Here is a 27,930-nt window from a genome sequence, read left to right as displayed (position 1 = left end):
CACTATATCTAGAAAATCCTAAACATACTACCAGAAAACTGCTAGAGCTCATCAATGAATGTGTTAAAGCTGCAGGATGCAAAATTAATGCACATAAATTTGTTGCATTTTTATATACTAACAATGAAAGGTCAGAAAGAAAAATCAAGAAAACAATTCCACTTTTATTTAAATAACCCTAAATAAATGTAGCTGGGGCATAGTTTTGAAAAATGAGGAAGAAGAAGAAGGTTTTTAACTGAAGAATAGGTTAGTGTAAAAATACTATAAATTTAAGTATATTAATCAAATTTGTAGTCCTGAATTCCATATAAATCAGAAAGTAGTTTCTTAAACTACATGAGATATCACTATTGTGATAATATAACTTCTGGTGAAGACACAAGCCTAATTATTTGAAGATCTTTGGGCTAAAATAGCTAACAATATCATAATGCCTAAGACAACCAGAGTCATGAAATTTCATAATACTTTTCACAATAACAGGAGAGAATTTAATGTAATGTATAGAATATAATTTAGTACTTTTAATAATTACAGTATATCATTATTTGAAGGCTATGATTACAGTGATTATAAGGTATCTCAGGTGAAAAAGTTAAGATGTCAAAAGTCATTAATCAGAGGAATCATTTTAATGAAATATTTTTAAAGTTAATTTGAAAGTCTATAATGAAGAAAATAGCAAAATTTTTAATTAAAATAGAATTAGTATTATTGAAGTTTCCTTTTGCCTTAGGCTCTAGAATGACCGATCATGGTACTGGTTCTTTGCCATAATTTTCCCATAGTTTATGTAGAAATGACCAAAAATAAAATAAATCAAATTAAGTTTTATTTAAAGTTTTAAATATAAAACTAGTGTCATGGAAAATAGCATACAATTGTGTTGGTTTCTTCACTGGTGATCTGATTTATTTTTATTATAATATAAGGGAAATCTGCAAAACAATAAAACTCTAAAGTTTTAGGGAAAAATGACAAATTATCCATTTCCAATGATTTTTAGAAAGTTTCAAAGACTCCTTTTCCAAAGTAATTTCTGTTTTCAAACTAATATGCATCAGGGTATAAAAATCTACTTATCCAGGTTCCATCTCTTGTGGCATCAATTATTATAACAGCTTAAGTTAAACAATTTTGACAGACCATTTACACTAGCAGGTATCTAGGGTACATCAAAAATTGTTTTAGCAACATTTGGTAGGTCTCCAGTGCCACTAAAGAAAAAAAAATCTGGAACCTATCAAGGCAGTCATTTGCAATTTGTCCATAGGAGAATCTTTTTGTGCAGATTATGTATTTATTTGACCAATATAACAGATGTAGAGTATATTTTGCTAGCACTATATTTCCTTACATTTAATTGTAACACTGCCAGAAAGAAAATGTAAAATACAATCAAGTAGAAGAGAAAAACACATTCAGAAAAGCAATTTTGATCATAAGTATGTGGTATCTACAGAAACTCTTATGTTGGAAGAGGGTTTGCCATTTCAGTGATCAAGTTAATGAAGGTGTCATTAGATCTCTATTTTAACACAGCAGTTTCAGTATATATTACACTTTATGCAGCTGAACTGTTATAATGCTAATTTAGTTTTTAAGAATGTTGAATCAGAAATTATTTTATCTCACAGAAACAAAATAAAAACTTAATATTTGAGATAAACTTTTTTTTTAACTTAGAAACAAGCTACAATGTTGTGATGAGACATTTGGATGAACAGATTCTTCATTGAGAGCTCTGTGTTCTACTTCTCCTAGGAAAAGCAAGCCCAATCAATGAGTTAGATAGAAGAAATGTTCTTTAGTTTCCAAAAGCTGAGCACCATGTGGAATATTACAGCATTTCTTAAATAGCCAACAACGTTAAAACTGGGGCGGAGGGGTGGAGTAAGAAAAAAGCTACATGGTTCAACCCTAGTCTATTTTGTAATTGTTATACTTATATCATGAGAACAATTCTCTGGGACTATGGATTAACTAACCCTTTCTTCAATTAGTATGCACAATTTCCATAGTCTATAATAAATGATCTGCACTGTTATTGAAAGAAGGATTTCCTATGCATAGCTCTGAGTTTTCTAGGTAGTGGCACCTGAGGGCCTGAGCCCTAATCTACCACCCATTCCCACTCCCAACCTCACTATAATAGGATTAGGTAAAAAGATTATGCTTATTGCATTATACTATCCTTCTCTTTGGTTTTCCTCAAACCAAACATAAGAATTATTTTTCTATAATGCTAAGTGTGTTTCTACCCTAAATTAAACTCCATTATTCTAATCACCTTTATTGTTTTTTAGAAAATACATTTCTAAATGTATTTCTAAATGTATACATTTCTATTTTGGAACTGCCATTTAAATCTAATAGTTTTTTAATAAGCTATCTATGGTTATCACTTACTAAAAGAAAGAGGCTATCTTTTCAGGAATACTGAAGGAATACAACTGGCTCTCTGTAGCCTTGAGCTCTTCATCTTTGGATTCAACCGACAGTGGATAAAAAAAAAAAAATCCCAGATGCCTCCAAAACAAAACTTGAATTTGCCATGCTTTTCATTGTATTAGGTATCATAAGTAATCTGGAAATGATATAAAGTACACAGGAAAATATATAAAATATTATATGCAAGTAAAACACAGTTTTACACACAAGTGACTTGAGCATCTTAGAATTCTGGTATTCAGTAGGGGTCCTGAAACCAATCCCCCATGGATACAGAGGAACCACCATACTGATAAATATATTGTCCCATCTGTGTCTTGATTTCAAAGGGCAATTATAATCTTTTAGAAAGATATTCATTGTTACATACATTTTTCCTCTAGTTGATACCTCTCTGAAAGAAGGTATATTCATCGAGTCATTAAGCCTAAGCATTTATCTGAGCATATTGCATGATCTAAATTCAGTAATGCAGGCTACATGTGAATGATAAACAGAAAAAAATAAACAAAATGATATGTTTCAAATTTAAAAGATCCATTGAGCAATATATTCCACTTCAGGTTTTCAATCCTCCCATTACTCTTTCTGTTCCTATTGTGATGATTTGGTTTTTCTTCTCTTCTATGTAATATTCAGTTGCTCCCTCTTGATTTCTTCTGTTACATCTTATTATGATTGCAAACCAGGTGTTCTCGTTATACAAGATAAAACAGAGCCTCTCACTCCTCAACAAACTTGATCAACCTTTTATTTAACCCCAAGTGGTCTTTAGGAAATTTTTATGTGAGATAGCTACCACAAACAAAGGACACAATGTCTAGAGATTTGACTTATTGTTCAGACTATATATATATCCCTACTGTACAAAGGAAAAAAAAAACTATTCCCCACTCTTTTCAAAAGAAAATGTCTGGGCACTCCAAAAGGCAGATACTGAGATATTTCTAGCCATTATGGACTGAATTTTTAGCAATAGCAAAAATAAATAATGAAAATATAATATATGGAAAAGTATACTTATTGATCTAAACTTTTATTGTGCCAGGCACTGTACTAAGCTATGAAATATAAATGTAATTAAGTCACTTTCAAGGAACTCAGTTTTTTAGGAAAAAGACGCAGACAAAAGTATGTATTACTTAGGGTCTTGATGGAAATAAATTCCACAATCAAAAAGTAAAAGATGAAAGGTTAATGAAGGTATTATTTAAATGAGGAGAAGAGAGAATAAGCAAGTGAGAACAATAAGCAGGAAGCATCCAATACCGTGTACATGGAAGGGCAGAATAGAGAATTGATCTGGAAGAGCAAAATGAAAACACCCAGGACATCAGAAAATCACATGATAAGTAAAATAAGAGAATACCTAGAGAATCTTAGAGTCACATAGGCTTGGTGGCGGGGGGGGGGGGAAGACTGAGAAGGGGATAGAAACAATGGTAACAATATCATTCTTTGTATGATAGTCCCAACTATTATCTGTAATACTTTGTAATGACCTCACTTCTAGTTCAGGAGTGCTCAAGATCGTGAATTGTTTAATTAGGTCCCACTTGTTTATTTTTCTTTTTATTGTCATTACTCTAGAAGGTGAATCCAAGAAGATAGTGCTCTTTGTCAGAGAGTGTTTGGCCTATATTTTCCTCTAGGAGCTTTATAGTATCTGGTCTTACATTTGGGTGTTTAATCTACTTTGAGTTTATTTTTATGTATGGTGTTAGAGAATGTTATAATTTCATTATTTTGCATGTGACTGTCTGGTTTTCCCAGCACAACTTATTGAAGAGACAGTCTTTTCTCCATCATATATTCTTGACTCCATTTTCATAGATTAATTGACCATAGGTGCTTGGATTTGTTTTTGTGCTTTCTATCCTGTTCCATTAATCTATTTCCCATTTCTCTTTTTGTGCCAGTACCATACTGTTTTGATGACTGTATCTCTGTGTATAGTCTTAAGTCAGGAAGCCTCATTCCTCCAGGTCCATTTTTCTTTCTCAGGATGGCTTTGGCTATTCTAGGTCTTTCGTGTTTCCAAAAATTTTTTAAAGTATTTTTTCTAGTTCTGCAAAAATAATGCCATTGGTAATTTCATAGGGATTGCATTGAATCTGTAGATTACCTTGGGTAGTATAGTAATTTTGACAATATTGATTATTCTAACCCAAGAACATGGTATATACTTCCATCTATTTGTGTCATCTTTGATTTCTTTCATTACTGTCTTACAGTTTTCAGAGTACAGGTGTTTTGTCTCCTTAGGTAGGTTTATTCCTAGATTTTCTTTTTTTTTAATGCAATGGTAAATGGGATGGTTTCCCTAATTTCTATTTCTGATCTTTCATTGTTAGTATATAGAAATGTAGTTAATTCTGTGTATTAATTTTGTATCCTGCAACTTTACCAAATTCACTGATTAGCTCTAACATTTTTCTGGTAGCACCTTGAGGATTTTCTAGCTTCTATATCATGTCTTCTGCAGTGATAATTTTACTTCTTCTTTTCCAATTTGGACTCCTTTTATTTCTTTTTATTCTCTGATTGTCATGCCCTAGGACTTCCAAAACTATGTTGAACAAAAGTAGCAAGAGTGGATATCCTTGTCTTCTTCCTAATCTTAGCAGGAATTCTTTCAGCTTTTCACCATTGAGAATGATATTAACTATGGATTTGTCATACATGGACTTTATTATGTTGAGGTAGATTCCCTGTATGCCCACCTTCTGGAGTGTTTTTATCAGAAATGTGTGTTGAACTTTGTCAAAAGCTTTTTCTGCATCTTTTGAGAGGATGATGTGGTTTTTATTCTTCAGTTTGTTAATATGATGTATACCATAAACAAAACAAGAAGACAACCCACAGAATGGTAGAAAATATTTGCAAATGAAATAACTGCCCTCATCTCGAAAATATACAAACACCCCCTGCAGCCCAATATCCCAAAAGAGAACAACCCAATAAAAAAATGGGCAGATCTAAATAGACATTTCTCTAAAGAAGACATATGGATGGGCAAAAAACAAATGAAAAGATGCTCAGCATCACTAATATTAAAGAAATGCAAATCAAAACTACTATGAGGTACCACCTTACACCAGCCAGAATGGCCATCATCAAAGTCTATAAATAATAAATGCTTGAGAGAAGGTGGAGAAAAGGGAATTCTCTTACACTGTTGGTGGGAATGTACATTGGTGCAACCACTAAGGAAAACAGCATGGAGACTCCTCAAAAAACTAAAAATAGAACTATATATGATCCAGCAATCCTACTCCTGGGCATCTACCCAGAGAAGACCATAATTCAAAAAGATAACATGCACTTCAATGTTCATTGCAGCACTATTTACAATAGCCAAGACATGGAAGAAACCTAAATGTCCCTCAAGAGAAGAATGGGTTAGAACACATGGTACAGGAGTTCCCATTGTGGCTCAGTGGTAACAAACCCGACTAGTATCCATGAGGACTCGGGTTTAATCCCTGCTCTCGTTCAGTGGGTTAAGGATCCAGCATTGCTGTGAGCTTCAGTGTAGGTTGAAGAAGTAGCTTGGATCCCACATTGCTGTGGTTGTGGCATACACCAGCAGATGCAGTTCTAATACGACCCCTAGCCTGGGAAATTCCATATGATGTGGGTGTGGCCATAAAAAGATACGGTACAAATATACAATGGAATATTACTCAGCCATAAGAAGAATGAAATAATGCCATTTGAAGCATCATGGATGGACCTAGAAACTAGCATACTAAGTGAAGTTATACAGTGAAAGACAAACACCATATCATATCACCTATATGTGGAGTCTAAAAAAAGGGTAAAAATGAATTTGTTTGCAGAAGAGAAACAGACTCACAAACTTCTAAAAACTTATGGGTACCAAAGGGGACAGGTTCAGGGGGTGGGAGGGATGGACTGGGGGTTTAGGATTGGCATATGCACACTGAGGTATATGGAAATATGGAACAATTGGCCAAAGGGGACCTGCTATATAGAGCACAGAGAACTCTACCCAATTCTGTGATAATTTTTGTGGGAAAAGAATCTGAGAGAGAACGGATATGTGTATATGTATGACTGGGTCACTTTCTTGTACAGCAGAAATTATCACAACCTTGTAAATTATACTTCAATAAAACTTTAAAAATTAAGTGAAAAAAGAAATTGTGAATTGTTTTATGTGAAAGCCATAGAACAATGGTATTTGTACTTTTAGAATATTTGGGATAGTCGTTTATAGCATCGTGTTTTTTTTTTTTTTGTTTTCCTTTCTAATAAGCATACACCAAAGATAGCTGGAATGGCTTCTAACATAGCTTCCATCTCCTAAAGCCCTGGTTGTTTACTTCTATGACCATCCCTCTTCTTTTGCCACCTAGAGGGGAATACTTCTTTGAAAAATATTAAGTGAGAGCATGGGGGATGATTTTAGTTAGATAGTTAGTAGTTTGCCTCTTTAGTTCTCTGCTTTTAAAGGGATCACTTAAATAACTTGTTATGGACTGAGTGTTTTTGTCCCCATCAAATTGATATGTTGAAGTCCTACTCCAAATGTGACTATATCTGGAGGTAGAGCTTTTAAGGAAGTTTGAAGTTTCAAGGAGGTCATAAGTGTAGGACCCTTATCTGATAACATAAGTGTCTTTTAAAGAAAAGACACTAGAGAGCTCCACCTTTCTCTCTCTCACACTCTTCCTCTCCCTTCGGCCTCTTCTCTTTCTCTCTTCTCTATGTGAACACACAGGGAAATAACAGCACCTGAAAACTTGGAAGAGAACTCTCACCAGGAATCAAATCAGCCAGTACTTTGTTCTTGGACTTTCCAGCCCACAGAACTATAAGAAAATAAATGTATGTCATTTAAATCACCTAGTCTCTAGTATTTTGTTACGGCAGCCTGAGCTGACTAATACAGAAGCAAAAAATCTCCATCTATATATTGTATTATTTTCTTAATTAGCTTACTAAAAAGGAAAAGTTAAAGGGGAAAAAAAAAAAGGAAGAATCAAAACACTTAACTAGAATTTTGATTAAAAAAAGTGCTCTGATCAGGGGAACTTTCCTAGAGTAGGTTATGCCCTGAGTTTCAGAGAATGAAAAAGAGTTTAGTTAAGCAAAGATTAAAAAAAAAAAAAAAGTCATTTCATGAACCGGGGTCACAGGAAGAAGAAAGTCATAGTGGTGAAAACAGTAAAATGGTTCAGAAAAACAAGAAGTTGGTGAAGGAAAAGTTTTGAAACCAAGAAAGATGGGAGATGAGGTTATTAGGGGATTTATCAAGTGGCTAAAAATCATTTGAAGAATTGCAACGTATGTATCTAATAAAAGTTCTGAAATATCTTGGCCTGTGGGTGTTTGCTCTCTGTGTGTGCTCTCATCAAGACTCCTTATTTGGAACTAAGAGGACTCATTAAGAAATACTGTTATATAGTTTCTATTATAAAAGGGATATCCTAAATTGACCTCTGTCACAATTTTTCTATTTGTTTTATGAAACAGAAAAGCGGTGGCACACAAGATGGTAAGCTTCAGCTTTTCCTGTGTACTTATTTTAGCAGACGTGAAAAACTCTCTGTAAATTGAAACATGGTATATAAAGGTGCAGAGAGGGGTATGTAGTATGAGAAAATAAAGCTCAAATTAATTTTATCTTGGGCTGGAAGGTTAACCAAAACTCTGATCTTGGCTTTCGTTTTTAAAAATCATAGAATCTGAAAAAAGGACAGACGGAACTTCTTTGCAGAACAGATGCTGACTCACAGACATTGAAAAGCTTATGGTCTCCGGAGGAGACAGTTTGGGGGGTGGGAGGATGTGCTTGGGTTGTGGGATGGAAATCCTGTGCAATTGGATTGTGATGATCATTGTACAACTACAGATGTGATAAATTCATTTGAGTAATAAAAAAAAATCAGTCAGTGACAATAATTTCCAGTGAATGAATTGTTTTAACAAATGAAGTCAATCCAAAATGCTGTGCTACGTAGTGAATAAACAAAAGGGCCAATACGAAAATATTTACCTAGAGGTATGGCTCTTTCTTCAGTAAATTTGTGTGTTTACCTTCCTGGTTAGAAAAATATATATATTTGGTAATACTTTATCTGACAAATAAACACATATTTTCCCACTTACAGATCTTTGAATTCAATAGGATTCTTAAAATTGATGATGGCTGACCAGGCAACAGTCACGATGTGGCTGTTATCACCTCAGCAAGCCTGAAATTAATCAGTTGTTCATACTGTCCCCATATTAATTGACTTATGTGCAGTATTTGTACTGTTTGTGTTGTGCTTAATTACTGCTTAAAATATCTTTTAAAATAGGACATTGTTATTCAGCTTGGAAACAAAAATATGTGTGAGCAGAAAAGTGTGGCAACATGACAGATTAATACATGATTAAAAAAAAGAACTCCATAGTGAGATAGAAGTTCACCAACAATAGTTGTAGAAAACAAGTTTCAAGTGATTTTTTAGAAAAAAAAGTCTTGTGTTACATGTGAATTAACTGTATTACTTCTTTCTTGATGTTTCGTAAAATAATGGTGTGTCTTACAATTGATGTCTTAGGTGCACTAAAGTACAATAGAGAGATTTACTTTCCTAAACTGTTTTAATACAAAAAATACTGTTAGCTTTATAATGTCTGGGGCTGTATTTGAAAACTTAAAAATGGATCTTACTCTGTGTAATTGGTCTTAAGAAATAATAGAAAATTATCAAAACCTTATTGTTGTAATACAATTCTGGAGCTTCTAAAATAAACATAAAATTAACAATGATTTTAAGGTCAGAAGACTAGTTAAACGGTTTGGCTAAGCCACAGAGATGAGCAGAGCTTAGAGAAAATAAGATAGTAAAAATTAAGAAACAGTAGAAGCAATAAAATTATAATTAACACATGAATCAATTGATCCTTTTCTTGGTAGATTGATACTTGCACTGCTAATTATCATATTTCAGCAATGTGGAATCATAGGATCTAGTCTGGAGGTAAATGCCACATGGTTTTTCCACTATCTCTACTTTCTTTCACTACAAATCTTAGTTAAAATAAGGAGAAAAGGAATCTGTTTCCAACACAACAGAGTGTACACTGTACTTTCTCACAAATATTAGCTATGAAATTTGGATCAATCCTTATGCAAATAAAAGTTATAAACTCTGAACAAAATATGTAAAACAACTACCTAAGGGCCCTGAAAAAAAATTTTTTTTAATAATGGTAGTCAAATATTGAAAGTAAGTCAAAATTTGGAGTAACAAAAATATTGAAGTGAATTCCTCAGTTTTACTTTTGTTTTCCTTAGGGTGGCCATGGTTATATGATGGCAATGTGGGAAAGACACAATTCTGGGAAAAGAGACTATTATCTATCTTGCTTGAGAAATCAAGGGCAGGAAGTCAGGGCAATAAAAGGCTGATAGAGACTGAGAGGAAAACCCTAGAAAGGAGAGAGCCAAAGAAGAGGAAAAGGTCCATGTGTAGAATCAGCCCAAATTTATAGCTAACCCCTGAATTTGTATGGGGAAAACTGAAAGCAGTTTTCAGCTCAGGCTGAAAGCACTGACCTGAGATCTGAACTGACATATGTGACTGTATGTCATTTTAATGTTTGAGTCTAAGCAATTCAAATGTCCAATAAAATAATCCATACAGTTGGGGGCACTATTAAGAATTCATGATCTATGGACATGGAGAACAGACTTGTGGTTGCCAAGGGGGAGGGGGTGGGATGGACTGAGATTTGGGTTAATAGATGCAAACTATTGCCTTTGGAATGGATAAGCAATGAGATCCTGCTGTATAGCACTGGAAACTATATATAGTCAATTATAATGGAGCATGATAATGTGAGAAAAAGGAATGTTTTTGTGTATGTGTCTCTGGGACACCTTGCTGTACAGCAGACTATTGACAGAACACTGTAAACCAGCTATAATGGAAAAAATAAAAATCATTAAATAAAAAGAAGGAATTCATGATCTATATAACATAATATATAAAATGTCCAGGATAAAATTGACATCCTTAACATCTGAGAAGCAAGAATATGTTACTCAGTTTTAAGACACACAATAAACTGATGCCAATGTTGAGTATGGAATTGTCAAAGGAGCTAACATAAATATGCTTAATGGTCAGATAGAGTAAAACAGCTTCACTAAAAAATAGATAGGAAATAACAGAAAAGAAGTAGAAAATACCAAAAACAGTCAAATGCAATAAAGAGTTAATTTTGAAAGTGAAAAATATAACGTCAAAAATAAGAAATTCACTAGCTTTACTTATTAGTGAAAGGGACACAATAGAAGAACAAAATAAAATTGAGGGCAGATATATAGAAATCATCCCATCAGGAGAAGAGAAGAAGACTTCAGAAGATATACACAAAAATAAAAAATATTTCAAAATGTATGATAATAAAACATAATATAGCTACCCTTGAACAAGTCAGAGGTTTAGGGGTGCCAACCCTCCATGTAGTCAAATATCAGCACATAATTTAGTCAGTCATTCCTTTACTCAGTTCCCCATCCGCATATTCAACCACCCTCAGATCATGTGGTACAGCAGCATAGCAGCATTTACAACTGAAAAATGTTTGTGAGCTGACCATCACAGTTCAAATGGGTGTTGTTCAAGTCTCAATTATACATGAAAGTTGTAGGATACAGGATACAGATAAAATAGTCCTAAGAATATTTTAGCTTTAAATTTGATTTTTTTCCCTTGAAGAAAAACCATTTTAAAAAACCCACCTGGAGTTCCCCAGTCATGGCTCACTGGTTGACAAATCTGAGTAGGAACCATGAGGTTGCAGGTTCAATCCCTGGCCTCACTCAGTGGGTTAAGGATCCGGCGTTGCTGTGAGCTGTGGTGTAGGTTGTAGACACGGCTTGGTTCTGGCATGGCTGTGGCTCTGGCGTAGGCCGGCAGCTATAGCTCCAATTAGACCCCTAGCCTTAGAACCTCCTTATGCTGTGAGTGTAGCCCTAGAAAATACAAAACAAAACAAGAAAAAACAAAAACCACCTAATATTTTGCCTCAAGAATCTAGAAAAAGAAGAGCAAAATAAGTCCAAGGCAAGTAGAAAGAAAGAACCAATAAAACAAAAATAGAAATAAATCAACTAGAAAACAATCAAACAATAAAGAAAATCAATTGGTTAAAAGCTGTTTCATTGAAAACAATCAATAAAATTGGTAAACAACTAGATGGGCCAATCAATGAAAATGAGAGAACACAAATCACTAATATTAGGAATGAAAGAGAGATTCTTACTAAAAGATTCTATAGACCATGAAAGGTCCTAAAGGATCATAAAAGAATATCTGGAACAACTTTATGCCAACAAATTAACAATTTATATGACATGGACAATTCTTTCAAAGACACAGACTTAAGCTAACGCAAATCACTAAAGAAGTAATAAATATCCTGAACAGCTAGCTTTATATCTACTAATGAAATTAATTTAAAGTAAAAAAGAAAAAGAAAAAAAAACAAAAACTTACCACAAAACAAACAGAAAAACAAAATAACCCCTCTAAAATTAGATAATTTCACTGACAAATTCTACTAAATACATAAGGAAGAAATAATGCTGTACAAATACAAAAGATTTTTACACAAACTTTTCCAGAAAATAGAAAGACACAAATATTTTCCAATGAGTTTTATAAGAGCAACATTACTAAGCAAAGAACTTATAAGTAAATACATCTACAGACCACCAATACCTCTTATAGACACAGTATCTATAAATATGTATTAGCAAATTGAATATAGAAATGTAGATATATTAAAAAAAGATATATGACTAAGTAGGAACTATCCCAGGAATGCAAATATTAGGCCAATTTGAAAATCAATCTCTAATTTATTATAATATTAGAATAAAAGATACAATCAATTTAATAGATATAATAAAATTTTTGAAAATGCATTAATATATCTCTCAGAGAAGTAGTAATAACTTCCTCATTCTGATAAAAAAATGATTTAAAAAAATTACACAGGCACAGAAACGCGGTAGTAGAGTTACTATAGTAACACCATTTTGAACTCAAATACTAATGATAGAGATAGAACAGTGGACAGGCTGTGTCTCATAGCTTTGCTTTGTGTGTTATGTTTTGTTGGTCTGCTCTTAAGCTAACAATTCAGCTACCAAATACTTATACCTCTGCATATTCTTGACTTCATATACCTATATGCTACATCCCTTTCCTCATCTGTAAAAAGATAATAATAATAATATTTTAAAAAATAATAATACTTGGGAGTTCCCATTGTGGTGAAGCAGAAATGAATTTGACCAGTAACCATGAGGTTGCAGATTCAATCCCTGGCCTCACTCAGTGGGTTAAGGATCTGGCATTGCTGTGAGCGTGGTGTAGGTCACAGATGTGGCTCGGATCCTGCGTTGCTGTGGCTGTGGTGCAGGCCAGCAGCTGTAGCTCTGATTGAAGCCTGGGAACCTCCATATGCCATGGATGTGGCCCTAAAAAGCAAAAAAAAGAAAAAAGTAATACTTATCTCACGGAATTTTGGTAGGATGAAATGAGTTAGTTTACGTGCGATAATAGAATAGTACCTGGCACGTTGTAAGTGGTTTGTGTGTTATTTATTACTAAAAATATAGTATGAAACTGCTAATTACTTTTATATCATAGAACTTGGATAAGAATCCCACATATTATCTTTTAGTCAGATTGCTGGTATTGTGATATCTCCAAACTGTTGTTATTCTGTGGGAATTTTTCTTCACGCATACTGATTTCATTTAAAATGATGACTCTTATTTATTGTAATATGGGATTCCCCTGAATAAAACTTTAGAGTTACCACTTCACATAGTCATAATATTTACATTTAGTTGGTTACAATCTGTCTGAGCTGTAGCAAACATTTTGTGGAGCACATCATAGTAGTCATGCTTTCAACGATTGATGGAGAAGGTTTCATAATGGCAACAGACCAAGGTTGAATACAAAAATATAAATGAATTTTAATTTTATTCATCAAAATATGGATTTTTCGATAACAAAAGGGTATTGAGCAATTATAAGAAGAGCACACTCATCTCATACAATAAGTATATGATGTAAGGATTATTATCTGCATTTTGTAGATGAAAAATTATAAAGCAGGGAAACTTGAGTAATGAATCCAGGGCCTCACTGCTAGCGAGGGAATGGATTCAAAATCAAGTCTGAGAGTTCCCATCGTGGCTCAATGGTTAACAAACCCAACTAGCATCCATGAGAATGTGGGTTCCATCCCTGGCCTCGCTCAGTGGATTAAGGATCTGGCGTTGCTGTTAGCTGTGGTGTGGGTCGCAGACATGGCTCAGATCCTGCGTATCTGTGGCTCTGGTGTAGCCCAGCAGCTACAGCTCCCATTTGACCCCTAGCCTGGGAACCTCCATATGCCATTGGTGCAGCCCTAAAAGACAAAACCAAAACAAAAAACAAAAAAACAAAATCAGGTGTTCATAATTCCAAGTCTTTTAATGTGTTGTGTTTCACAGTAATGTGTTAGACATATTATTTAGAAATCCTATGATTAAAATGTGTTATCTTAAAATGTGCAGGATCATTGCCATAACTGTGTTTTCCTGGTGCTTGAAACAGTCCAAGAACTGATGTTTTACACCACTGAGCACTGTAGGCTTTATCTGATATTTTATCCATTGCAGCTATATAGTAAAGCACACAGCTCTCACTTCACTGGCTTCCTGCAGCCTGGTAGAGGTGATCCTTGAAAGTCCACTTATCTCTTAAACTTTTGAGAAGTTCAGAACATATCCTTCCTCCGAGCTATTCTTACTAATTTTTGTTTCTTTGTGACAGGTTTCATAACACATTGTAATGTCCGAGTTCAGTAAGTCTTTTGCCTGAAAATTAATTTCTCCTAGCAGCAGATCCATTCCTCACCATTGATTATTTTCCTCCCTCTACTTCTCTGTGATTTATTCCAATCATGCTTGTCTTTAACTAAGATTTAAATTTTTTTTTTTAAAGTCTCCCTTCTAGACATACCCTGGCAATCAGAGATGCACATTTAGTCCCTCAAGCTGACAATATGCAGTGTATGCTAAAGGATGGGACTATTTTTTTTTTCTCTTTTCAAATTGGAAGTGCATTATTTTACATAAAAAGTAGTTCAAGTAACAAATAGAAAACATTTAAAGTAGAAAAACATAAACTCCTCTGCCTCTTACCCTCATCTCTACAATAAGTACATTTAAAACTGGAGAAATATGAATAATTTTTCTCTCAAAGTATATACTTATTTCACTATCACCCACATGAAAGATTCTATACATACTGACTATATTAATCAGAGTTCAAAGGCAAAGCTGGAGCCTATAAATTTAAAACAGGAAATTTGTGGCAAAGATAATAGAAGAATTCAGAAATTAAATGGGATGATGAGAGAATCTTGAGATTAGCAACAGTAGGAAATCACTGCTATCACTCCTTAGATTGGATTGGCAGCATATCAAGTGTGGAGTAGTGCAAGGAATGCATTTTGAATAGTGGAGTTGGTGAGAGAAGTGTTTCTCTAATATCACTGATATTATTTAGAATTGCCAGCACATGGCTATATTAAAAACAGTCTGACTTTTAGTTGGTTTCAATATGGTTTTTAAATTATCTTCATACAATATGCCCCCTGATTTTATGCACCCAGACATACTGTTGATGCCACTGTGCCCACAGTAGGACAGAGAGACATGGGAGATGGGATATGGTTTAGACATGATGGGTGGAAGAGTTGGGAAGTTGGAGCTATCAGGTGGAATTACGTAGAGCCAAGAGGTAGTGTCTTTCAGCAAAGTAACTGCCCTAAGGAGAGAGAGGGGAAAGAAATAATCTGAGTCTCCTAGCAGTTCATTCCTTAGGAAAATTCTGCTGGAAGGCAACTGGCATGGGTATCTTGGAGTCAGTTCCCTACAATGAAGAATGAAGAAGAGAAAGAGAAATGCGAATTTCAGAGCAAATAGGAAAATAACCAGCATACGTCAGATATGAAATATTACCCAGCTTTTTAATATTTGCCACTACAGCAGGGAAATAAATATTGTTTCCCATGATTTGTAGTCTGTTCAAACAATTTCAAATGTTCATTGGTCATTTGTTGGTTTTCTTTTTTCCTAGATGTCTGCTTACATTTATTTATGAATTTTGTGGGGGAATATTTGTGGAATTTTTTGAAATTTTTTGGTAGAGTTTCTTTATTTACTTTATCCACTTTCAAGTAACTTTTTTTTGTCATATATATGTAATGATTTCCCCAATTTTGCCTATGTGTCAATTCCATTCAGAAGTTTTAAATTTTATTTTGTCATGTACATCAATCTTTGCTATTATGTCATCCTTTTAAAGGCCTTTTGCACCTCAATGTTATAAAAAACTGTCTTCTTATATTATTTTTGTGCTTTAGTGGCTTTCGTGCTCCTGCTTAAAAATTTAGTCCTTCTGAAATGGATTTTGGGACAGTATCAGTTAAAGCTTAAAATCACTTTATTTCCCAAATAAATACCTAATTCTTCCAATGCTGTTTGATTAATCTATCCTCTCTTTACTTATTTGAAATGGCACTATTGACATAATTAAATTATATTTTAAGTATTAAAGGTAAATAACTTTAACATACTAATTTCCTTCATTTTGTAAAGGTAGTAGCTTTAATCTTTGGAGGAGTAAAAATAATTCCCATTAATATAATATGTCTTAAATACAATAATGATAACTTTAGTTTCATATTTCCATTCTGGATAAACTGACTAGCATTTTTGGTATCAGCCCTGGATTGTTTTGACTGTCTTCTTTATCTTTTCATTCTGGCATAACTGGACAAAAGTAATACTTAGTGATGCCTTGTGACTCAAATATAAATAAAATTAAATTCTGACTATGAAAATGACATTAATTAAGCAAAATGATGAAAATTCACTGTGGTGGTTTAAAAGATGTTCACAACAGCTAATGTTATACCTAATGGTGAAAGACTAAACACTTTCTTCTAATTAAGAATATGATAGGATGTTAACATTCACAACTTCTATTCAACATAGTAACTACAAGTTCTAGCCATAACAGGCAAGGAAATAAAATAACAGGCATCCAAATTGGAAAAGAATAAGTAAAATTATCCCTGTTGACAGATGGCATGGATTTATATATGGAAAACTCTAATAATTCCACCAAAGATCTGTTAGAACTCATTAATGAATTCAGTAGTTGCAGGATACAAAATCAATACACAAAATCAATTGTTTCTATATACTAATAAATCAACACTCTGAAAAGGAATCAAACAATCCTATATACATTGCAAAAGCAGAAAAAAAATTCCTAATTGAATCTACAGATACAATGCAATTCCTGTACAAACCCCAATTATATTTCTTGCAAAAAAAAAAATCCTAAAATTTGTATAAAATCTCAAATACACAAAACAGCCAAAACAATCTTGAAAAAGAAGAACAAAGCTGGAGGTTTCACACTGCCTGATTTCAAAAATTACTACAAAATTATACTAATCAAAGATTCTCAAAATCCCTAATTGTTAAGGATACAAATCAAAACTGCAATAAGATACCACCTCATGTTCATTAGGATGAATAAATAAAACAGAGATAACAGATGTTGAGGATGTGGAGAAACTAGAAAAAATTGTGCACTCCTGGTGTAAACATAAAATTAGACAGCCACTTTGGAAAACAGTATGGCCATTTCTCAAAAAAATAAATAAATAATTAACTTATGATCTGCAATCTACTCCTTGCAGAGATACAAGTATTTTCATGTTTAGAGTGGCATTATTTACAACAGCCAAAATGTGGAAGCACCAAAATGTCTATGGAAGGATAAATGGGTAAAAAAAATGTGGTATATACACACAATAGGATATAATTCAGCCTTATGAAGGAAGGAAACTCTGACAATGCTGCAGCATGGAAGAACATTATCACGTAGGATTTCACTTATAAAACATATCTAGAGTAGTCAAATTATAGTTATAGAAAGTAGAACATGGTTTCTAGGATCTAGGAGGAATGGGGAATAAATGTTTTTTTTTTTAATTTATAGGATGATTTTTATTTTTTTCCATTATAGTTTGTTTACAAGGTTCTGTCAATTTTCTACTATACAGATAGTGACCCAGTAACACACATATATATACATTATTTTTTCTTACATTATCATGCTCCATCGTAAGTGACCAGACATAGTTCCTAGTATAACACAGTAGGATCTCATTGCTAATCCATTCCAAAGCCAATAGTCTGAATCTATTAACCCCAACCTCCCCATTTATCCCGCTCCCTCTCCCTCCCCCTTGGTAACCACAAGTCTATTCTCCAAGTCCATGATTTTCTTTTCTGTGGAAAGGTTCATTTGTGCCATATATAAGACTCCAGATATAAGTGGTATCATATGGTATTTGTCTTTCTCTTTCCCACTTACTTCACTCAACATGAGAGTCTCTAGTTCGATCCTTGTTGCTACAAATGGCATTATTTCATTCTTTTTTATGGCTGAGTAGCATTCCATGGTGTATATATACCATGTCTTCCTAATCCAATTAATGGACAAACAATCCAATGGACATTTGGGTTGTTTCCATGTCTTTGCTATTGTGAATAGTGCTGCAATGAACATGTGGGTGCATGTGTCTTTTTTAAGGAGAGTTTTGTCTGGATATATGCCCAAGAGTGGGACTGCTGGTTCATATGGTAGTTCTGTGTATAGTCTTCTAGATATCTCCAAACTGTTCTCCACAGTGGTTGTACTAGTTTACATTCCCACCAATGGTGCAGGAGGCTTCCCTTTTCTCCACATCCCCTCTAGCATTTGTTATTTGTGGACTTATTAATGATGGCCATTATGACTGGTGTGAGGTGGTAGCTCCTGGTAGTTTTGATTTGCATTTCTCTAATAATCAGGGAGGTTGAGCATTTTTTCATGTGCTTGTTGGCCATCTGTACATCTTCCTTGGAAAAATGTCTATTCAGGTCTTTTGCCCATTTTTCCATTGGGTGGTTGGATTTTTCGCTGTTGAGTTGTATAAGTTATTTGCATAGTTTAGAGATTAAGCCCTTGTCAATTGCATCATTTGAAACTATTTTCTCCCATTCTGTAAGTTGTCTTTTTGGTTTCTTTTGGGTTTCCTTTGCTGTGCAAAAGCTTTTCAGTTTGATTAGGTCCCATGGGTTTATTTTTGCTCTTATTTCTAATGCTTTGGGAGACTGACCTGAGAAAATATTCATAAGGTTGATGTCAGAGAATGTTTTGCCTATGTTCTCTTCCAAGAGTTTGATGGTGTCTTGTCTTATATTTAAGTCTTTAAGCCATTTTTATTTTATTTTGGTGCATGGTATGAGGGTATGTTCTAGTTTCATTGATTTGCATGCAGGTGTCCAGGTTTCCAGGCAATATTGCTGAATAGACTTTCTTTTTCCCATTTGATGTTCTTGCCTCCTTTGTCAAAGATTAATTGACCACAGGTGTCTGGGTTTATTTCTGGGTTCTCTATTCTGTTTCATTGGTCTGTATGTCTGTTTTGGTAGCAGTACCACACTGTCTTGACGACTGTGGCTTTGTAATACTGCCTGAAGTCTGGGAGAGTTATGCCTCCTGCTTTGTTTTTGTTTCTCAGGATTGCTTTGGCAATTCTGGGTCTTCTGTGGTTCCATATAAATTTTTGGATTGTTTGTTGTAGTTCTGTGAAAAATGTCCTGGGTAATTTGATAGTGATTGCATTGAATCTGTACATTGCTTTGAGTAGTATGGCCATTTTTACAATACAATTTTTCCAACCCAGGAGCAATGAATACCTTTCCATTTCTTTACATCTTCTTTAATTTCCTTGATTAATGTTTTAGAGTTCTCAGCATATAAGTATTTTACCTCCTTGGTCAGGATTATTCCCTGGTATTTGATTTTTTGGTGTGCAATTTTAAAAGGTATTGTATTTTTGTATTCCTTTTCTAATATTTCATTAATAGTATATAGGAATGTGACTAACTTCTGAAAGTTAATCTTATATCCTGCTACTTTGCTGAATTCGTTGATCACTTCATGTAGTTTTTGGGTGGAGTCCTTAGGGTTTTCTACGTATAGTATAATGTCTTCTGCATACAGTGCCAGTTTTACCTCTTCTTTTCCTGTTTGGATGGCTTTTATTTATTTTGTTTGTCTGACTGCTGTGGCTAGGACTTCCAGTACTATGTTGAGTAACAGTGGTGAGAGTAGGCATCCTTGTCTTGTTCCAGATTTTAGTGAGAAGGCTTTCAGCTTTTCTCCATTGAGTATCATATTTGCTGAGGGTTTGTCATAAATGGCTTTGATTATGTGAAGGTATGTTCCCTCTATACCCACTTTGGTAAGAGTTTTGATCATGAATGGATGTTGGATTTTGTCAAATGCTTTTTCTGCATCTATTGAGATGATCATGTGGTTTTTGACTTTTCTTTTGTGAATGTGATGTATGACGTTGATTGATTTGCATATATTGAACCATCCTTGTGAACCTGGATTGAATCCCACCTGATTATGGTGTACGATCTTTTTTTTTTTTTTTTTTTTTTTTTTGTCTTTTTGCTATTTCTTGGGCCGCTCCCATGGCGTATGGAGATTCCCAGGCTAGGGGTCTAATTGGAGCTGTAGCCACCGGCCTACGCCAGAGCCACAGCAACGCAGGATCCAAGCCGTGTCTGCAACCTACACCACAGCTCACGGCAACGCCAGACCCTTAACCCACTGAGCAAGGGCAGGGACCGAACCCGCAACCTCATGGTTCCTAGTCGGATTCGTTAACCACTGCACCACAACAGGAACTCCACAATCTTTTTGATATGTTGTTGGATTCGGTTGGCTAAAATTTTGTTGAGAATTTTTGCGTCTATATTCATCAAAGATATTGGTCTATAGTTTTCCTTTTTGGTGGTATCTTTACCTGGTTTTGGAATTAGGGTGATGATGGCATCATAGAATGTCTTTGGGTGTGTTCTTTCTTCTTCAACCTTTTGAAAAAGTTTAAGGAGAACGGGTCTAACTTCCTCTTTGTATGTTTGGTAGAATTCACCTGTGAAGACATCTGGTCCTGGACTTTTATTAGTAGGGAGTGTTTTTATGACATACTCAATTTCATTTTTAGTGTTTGGTCTGTTCAGTTGATCTATTTCTTCTTGATTCAGTTTTGGCAGGCTGTAAATCTCTAGAAAGATGTCCATTTCTTCCAGGTTGTCAAATTTGTTGGATATAATTGTTCATAGTATTCTCTCACATTTTTTTGTATTTCCATAGTATCTGTTGTGACTTCTCCTTTTTCATTTCTGATTTGTTTGTTTGGGTTTTTTTCTCTCCTCTTCTTGGTGAGGCTAGCCAGAGGTTTGTCACTTTTGTTTACCTTTTCAAAGAACCAGCTCTTGGTTTTATTGATTTTTTTCCATTGTTTTTTTTAATCTCTATTTTATTGATCTGACCTTTATGATTTCCTCTCTTTAGGTTTTGTTTGTTCTTCTTTTTCTAATCCATTTAGGTGGTGAGTTAAGTTGTCGATTTGAGATTTTTCTTCTCTTTTGAGGAAAGCCTGTATTGCTGTGAACTTCCCTCTGAGCACTGCTTTTGCGGCATCCCATAGATTTGGATTGGTTGTGTCTTCGTTACCATTTGTCTCAAGGTATTTTTTCATTTCCTTCTTGATTTCCTCATTGACCCATTGGTTTTTTAGTAGCATGTTGTTTAGTCTCCATGTATTTATTTTTTTTTCTCATTTCTTGTCCTATGGTTGATTTCTAATTTCATGCTATTGTGGTCAGAGAAGATACTTGAAATAATTTCTATGCTCCTAAATTTGTTGAGGTTAGCTTTGTGCCCCAGTATGTGATGAATTCTTGAGTATGTTCCATGTGTATTTGAGAAGAATGTATATGCTGATTTTTTTGGATGTAATGTCCTGAAAATGTTAAGTCTTACTTTTCTATTGTGCCATTTGGGATCTCCATTGCCTTATTGATTTTCTGTCTAGAGGATCTGTCCATTGTTGTGAGTGGGGTATTAAAGTCTCCTACTATGATTGTATTCCCATCGATTTTTCCTTTTATGTCTGTTAGTATTTGTTGGAGGTATCTGGGTGCTCCTATATTAGGGGCATAGATATTGACGATTGTAATGTCTTCTTGAATGGATCCTTTAACCATTAAATAGTGTCTTTCTTTGTCTTTCTTTATGGCCTTCGTTTTAAAGTCTATTTTGCCTGATATGAGTATTGCAACTCCTGCTTTCCTGTCTTGTCCATTGGCATGACATAGCTTTTCCCATCCCTTCACTTTCAATCTATATGTGTCCTTTGCCCTAAGGTGAGTTACTTGTAGCAGCAGATTGAAGGTTTTTGCTTTTTTATCCAATCTGACACTCTGTGTCTTTTGATTGGAGCATTCAGTTCATTGACATTTAAGGTGATTATTGATAGATTTTTTTTATTGCCATTTTAAACCTTGTTTTCCAGTTGATTGTTTCTTTTTATTTATTTATTTTTTTTTTTGGTTGGATGGTTTCCATTTGTTCTATGCTTGAGTACTTTTCAGTTTTTGTGAATGTAATGTTCAGTTTTGATTTGTGGTTGCCCTGTTTTTTAAGTATGTTAACCCCTTCCTATATCTTCTTACTTTCAAACACATCATTAAAATCAAAAAAGAATCTATATTTTATTACTTTCCTTCCCCACATTGTATGATTTTGATGTTTTTATGTCTTTTTTTTAACATCTTCATGTTTAGATCTGTATGTTGGCTTATTAAAATGATTGCTTTCCAATTGTGGTTTCCTCCATCTAATTCTTCTCACTTTTTTTTTTTTTAATTTAGAGGAGCCCTTTCAATATTTCTTTCAGAATGGATTTCATATTGCTGTACTCTTTTAGCTTTTGTTTGTTGGAGAAATTCTTTATTTCCCCTTCTATTTTAAATGATATCCTTGCTGGGTAGAGTATTCTAGGTTGCAAATTTTTTCCTTTAACACTTTAAATATATCTTGCCACTCCCTTCTGGCCTGTAGTGTTTCTGTAGAGAAATCAGTTGATAGCTTTATGGGGGTTCCCTTAACACTTTGGTTTTCTCTTGCTGCCTTTAGAATCTTTTCTTTAACTTTTGTCATTTTTATTATAATGTGTTTTGGTGTGGGCCTGTTTGGGTTCAGCTTATTTGGGGTCCTCTGTACTTCCTGTATCTTGATCAATTTCCTTTAGATTTGGAAAGTTTTCAGCCATAATTTCTTCAAATATATTTTCAATTCCCTTTCCTTTTTCTTCTCCTCTGTAATTCCTATTATGTGTAGATTGGCCCACTTTATATTATCCCATAGGTCTCTTATATTGCTTTCATGTCTTTTCATTTTGTTTTCTGTCTGCTGTCCTGATTGGGTGATTTCCATTATTTTATCTTCCATGTCACTAATTCATTCCTCTGCATTATTCATTCTGCTCATTATTGCCTTTAGCTCAGTTTTTATCTCTGCAAATGAATTTTCTATATTTCTTGGCTCCTCCCTGTATTTTCTAAATAATTTATGTTTGCATTTCTGTTAAAATTACCCTTCCTTAATCAAAATAATTTAGTATTTATAATATCAATCATAATTCCCAAACTTGGTCTGGATTCCATTCCAGCTGAAGACATAATTTTACAAATAATACAAATTTTCTACATTTGCAAGGTGCAGGGTTAAACTAAGTCTTAGAGATTCTCAGTCTATTTTCTGCAGGATGTTTAGTAATTCTTGGATGTCTGAATTTTCCAACAGAACACATTTCTCTTTGTGGACACCAAATTTCATTAGCAAAATCACATTCCTTTTGGATTAAACTTTATAATCAGAGTTTCATGCATTTAAAAGTTAGCTATTCACTTAAATTAGGAGCAAGAAGAAGAGAAAAGTTTTCTCTAGAGCAGTTTCATTGTTGTATGTGTGGAACATTATCAATCATAGACTTTTTGAAAGCTTGTAAACTACAGAGACACTAAAATTATTGCCAAGTATATAGAAACTATCTTCGTAAACAAAACCTCTGAAAATTGAGGAGTCTCTTTCTGGACCTAATAAAATGCAATGCAATGCAAATGGATCTATTACCTTCTATTTCTTCTGTTAAAATATGAGATGGTTACTACCACTTTCTTTGCAAGTGGAGAAAATCATCTATAGGGAGCTCAACTATAAAAATTGTAATCACTAGCAAATTTTTCTTTAGCATAGGAAGCACTATTTTCTAGTTTCCTGCTGATGATAAAAGATAAGAATTGAAACACTACTGTTTCTGTGTGGTTATGTAAAATGTTGTGCCTAAAAATCCTATTAAAAATGCCTGGGGAATCGCATACATTAAATGTGTTTGCATTATTCCTTATACCTCTCAGGCTTCCATGTCAAATCTTCAGCACACAAAATATCTTTTATTACATGATCTCAAAGAAGGGACCTCAACTGTATGGCACAATGATTCTATTTTTGTTTCAATATTAGAGTTGAGTCTACACCCTAGCAAGAGAACAAGGAAGTTCCATTTACATTTCAGGAAAAATATTTGCAAACACAAAGACATTGAAAAGAGAAATATGGCTGAGAAACTGTATTCCTCCTAATAATGTTTATGTAAGACTGGTGGAACACATCTACATTTAGGAGCCAAATAAATGCTTTGCAAACACCTGTAAAGTTCAGCAGACAGTTGCAAAGCCCTAGTTATTTTTCTAACAATGATAGGTGAATGATAAACCTCTTTGCTATGTAAGGAAATTTGAGGCAAGAATAAAGTCTCAACCTTTAGAAAACCATCCTTTGCAGATATCCTTTGCTGTCACTAATGTGCAAGCTATTATATCTGACAATTTTTTCCTCAAGGTATGGTAGTCCCACATTTTCACTGCTCAGCTCATTCACTACTGTCTAATTAACAGCCATTCTTCACTTCTCAGGCTTTTTCTTACTGCATCTTACTTTCTGTAGCACAGTCCCACATAGTCAGTGACCCTGTAGCAATGATCAAGAAAAGGGCTCCAATAGCTGGTGTGAATATTCTGAGGCCAATTAGTTCATGATCCATCCTTCCCCAAACCTTCACTACAGTAAGTGCTGAAGACTGCTTCCTCCTGCCTTTACTCTGCAGTCCTGGTCATTCTTGTGGCCTTTTAGGACATACACATTACTATTTCCTTTCCATTCTGCCTTTAAATTGGGGAGGGGACAGTAGATAGAGGAGTGGGAAAGGCTATGATAAAGAGGTACACATTGTAAGATATAACTGCTTTCTCAAATTACTATTATAATCTCTAGCACTGCCTTTAAACATTGGATTGCCACAATGCTTATTATTCAAAAATTTTTCAGAAGAATAATTTTGAATATCTAAGCTTACTGTAAAATAATGCAATCCTCTGTTTTTTTTTAAGTAATAGATTTTGAAAATATCCCTGAAAATCTAAGTTCTAAGAGGGCAAACAAAAATATAATATATAATAATATAATGTTTCTGGTGATTTGTAGATTAGTTTTACATGGTATGAATTTATTGTGGGGTTATATTTTTAAGTATACCAATATTTTCATATACCAGAACTCCATATATAAATAATGTTTTTAGTACATTTTGTGTTGAAACAGAGCTAGAAAAATATCTGCTAATGCCACTATATCTTAATCCAGCTGCACATCTCCAGGGATTTAGGAGGTTTTTCCTTTTACTACAGGAGTTCTTATTGTAGAAACTCATGATACATTCAGGCTTCCACAAATCTATATTGTGTGACCAAAGGGCACAAGATCCAGTGTTAACCTCTATTTTGCAATAGAGTTAACTTTAATCTAAGTGAATCTCATGAGATTTGGTGAAAAAAGACACATGTTCTTTCCCCCTGTACTAGCTGAGGTGCAGGGGGGAGAGTATGCCCTCATTCTCTAGCTGATGTTACAGCTGCTTTCTGAGTGTCTAAAACATAATATAACCTAACTCCCTGATTATAAGCCTTGAGTATGTCATTCTAACTTCCGAATCTACATTTAGCATATATTTATTAAGTGTCTGATGATATAAGAATATCATAAGTCCAAGGATTTATTGGCCCAAAAATACATAATTACCACTACTGAGCACTTCATGATCTACTGAAATTTCCAATAGTCTTGGTTTCCAGGGTCTAGTTGCTCTCACCTCTTTTTTTAAAAAGGTGTGTTTACAAGTATATAAATGATAAATAAATATTAATTTTTAAAATTTGAACAGAGAGCTTTAAACACTAAATGTTCCCTTCTGGTTTCTCCTTCAGCTACAAATAAGAGAGAACCAACTCAAAATGAGTTAAATACTGAGAAGAAAATTTATAATATCCCAGAACATATACATAAGAGAGAGGAATCCTAAGGCTGATAGATTTGTTAGCTTATTTAAATCTTTAAAGGACCAGGTTCCTGCTGTGCCATATTAGTGTGATGGTATAGCACCAAATTCAGCTCCCATCATGTCCATCACACACACATCCAGTCAGACTTTACAATGTTCTGACCCATCATTTGTGGGTTTTTTGTTTTTTGGGGTTTTTTTTAGGTTCATGAGAGCTTTATTAGAAGCCCTTATTAGATCTCCCTTCATATCATATTAATAACCCCCCAATCCAATTACTGACACATTGAATGGAATTTAATATGTTTGGTGTGGAGTAATTAGTAATGATTATGATGTTGAGGAAAATGGTTGACTTCTCTGAGCAGAGACCTGTAGGGAAGAAGGTGGAGACTTAAAAAAAATTAGAGCTTTGTCAGCAATGAAGAAAAATAAAATACTGTTATAGATATTGTCAGAAAGGGTACTGGCAATAATCAATTTTTCACTCTAACTAGGTATTTGAAGAGTTAAGTATAGGGACTATTTACAAAGGTATGAATAAGGCTTAAGAAAACAAATAAGGCAGAGTGCAAAACCTAGTGGCTCACAGCAGCAGAGACTATTGCATACCTAGCCTGAAGAGTGAGAAGAGGAATGGTTACTAGAAACCAGAGGTAGTGTCTGATTGAAAATACGGCTTTTATTAGAGAGAAGCATCTTGGCAAGGAGGGAGTCGGTATAATAAATATACCAACCTTATTTTAACTTGCCTTCAATTATTTTCTGCCAAGATCAACAGAAGCAAAGGTCCAAGATGAGGTCTGTGGTTGTAGTCTGACCAATTTAGCCTCATAGGCCCAGAGCAGGCTGGAAATGGGTGGAGAGTAGATCTGGAAAAGAAATGAAGACTATTCAGCACAGATATCAGTAATGATAATCATTATTATAATCAGAGTAATCTCACACATAATCTACTTTCTGTTTCATGTAGTTTCTGCTATGGTATTTATGCACCATTTATTCAAGATTATATTTAATTTTTAACAGTTATAAAAATGCAGCAATTATTTACACATGTGTGAGAGTCTTCAGTAGTGAAATTGATGAAACAAAAAGCACAGAAATTTCAAATATTGCTAGAAATTGCCAAATTACCATTTTAAAATGTTAAACCAATTTGTACTCCATCTATTTTCAAATCTTGTCAAAACAAGATTAAAAATTATTTCCAAACTAATAGGATGAAGCATATTATATTTTTTATTTTAATACACATTAATATTGCTTTTTTATATTTTGTAAATAGAGACTGAACATTTTTTTATTGGCTGCTAATGTTTATCCTCAGTATGTTGTTCATTATATTATTCTGTTTGTTCTTACTTCTCTTTTATGATTTTTTTCAAAAGTTTAGCTTTTATATAGTTAAACTTGTCAGTTTTTCACTTTCTAATTGATTTGTTTTGTTGCTTAGAAAATTACTTCTCCAAATCTCTATAAAACGATCCTTCCATATTTTGTTACTTAAAAACAATTTCTTTAACCTTTAGCTCTGAAATCCAAATAGAAGCTAATTTTTGTTTTCTTATATATAATGCAAACCAGACAACCAATGGTTTCTTCTGAAAGATAATTAATGTACATCAATGTTATTTTTAATATCCACACATATTTGAAGAGCCACTTTTTCATGATTCTATTTCTTGGCAATTTATTGTTTTTCATTAATCCTTTTCTGTTTGACTAAAAGTTTGATTGCTACAATTTATAGCATACACTCATTGTCATAACTATGTCTTTTTTGTCATCAATTTTTCGTAATTTTCTTGGATATTATAAAATTGTTCTTTTAGGTTGACAGGAGGATAAAATTTTCCACTTGCCTAACAATACTATGAATTTTTAAAATAATTAATTGTGTTAAATTAATAACATATTTAAAATAGAATTGGTACCTTTACATTAACTCTGCACTTGATTTATGTAAGTCTCTTTCATGTGTTTGATAAAACTTTACAGTACATCTCCACTGGAGGCTTTCACATTTCTCATTTGGTATACTGCTAAATC

The sequence above is a fragment of the Sus scrofa genome, chromosome 15 (genome assembly GCF_000003025.6).
Source record: "Sus scrofa isolate TJ Tabasco breed Duroc chromosome 15, Sscrofa11.1, whole genome shotgun sequence".
NCBI lineage: Eukaryota > Metazoa > Chordata > Mammalia > Artiodactyla > Suidae > Sus > Sus scrofa.
This window is presented reverse-complemented; position numbering follows the sequence as displayed.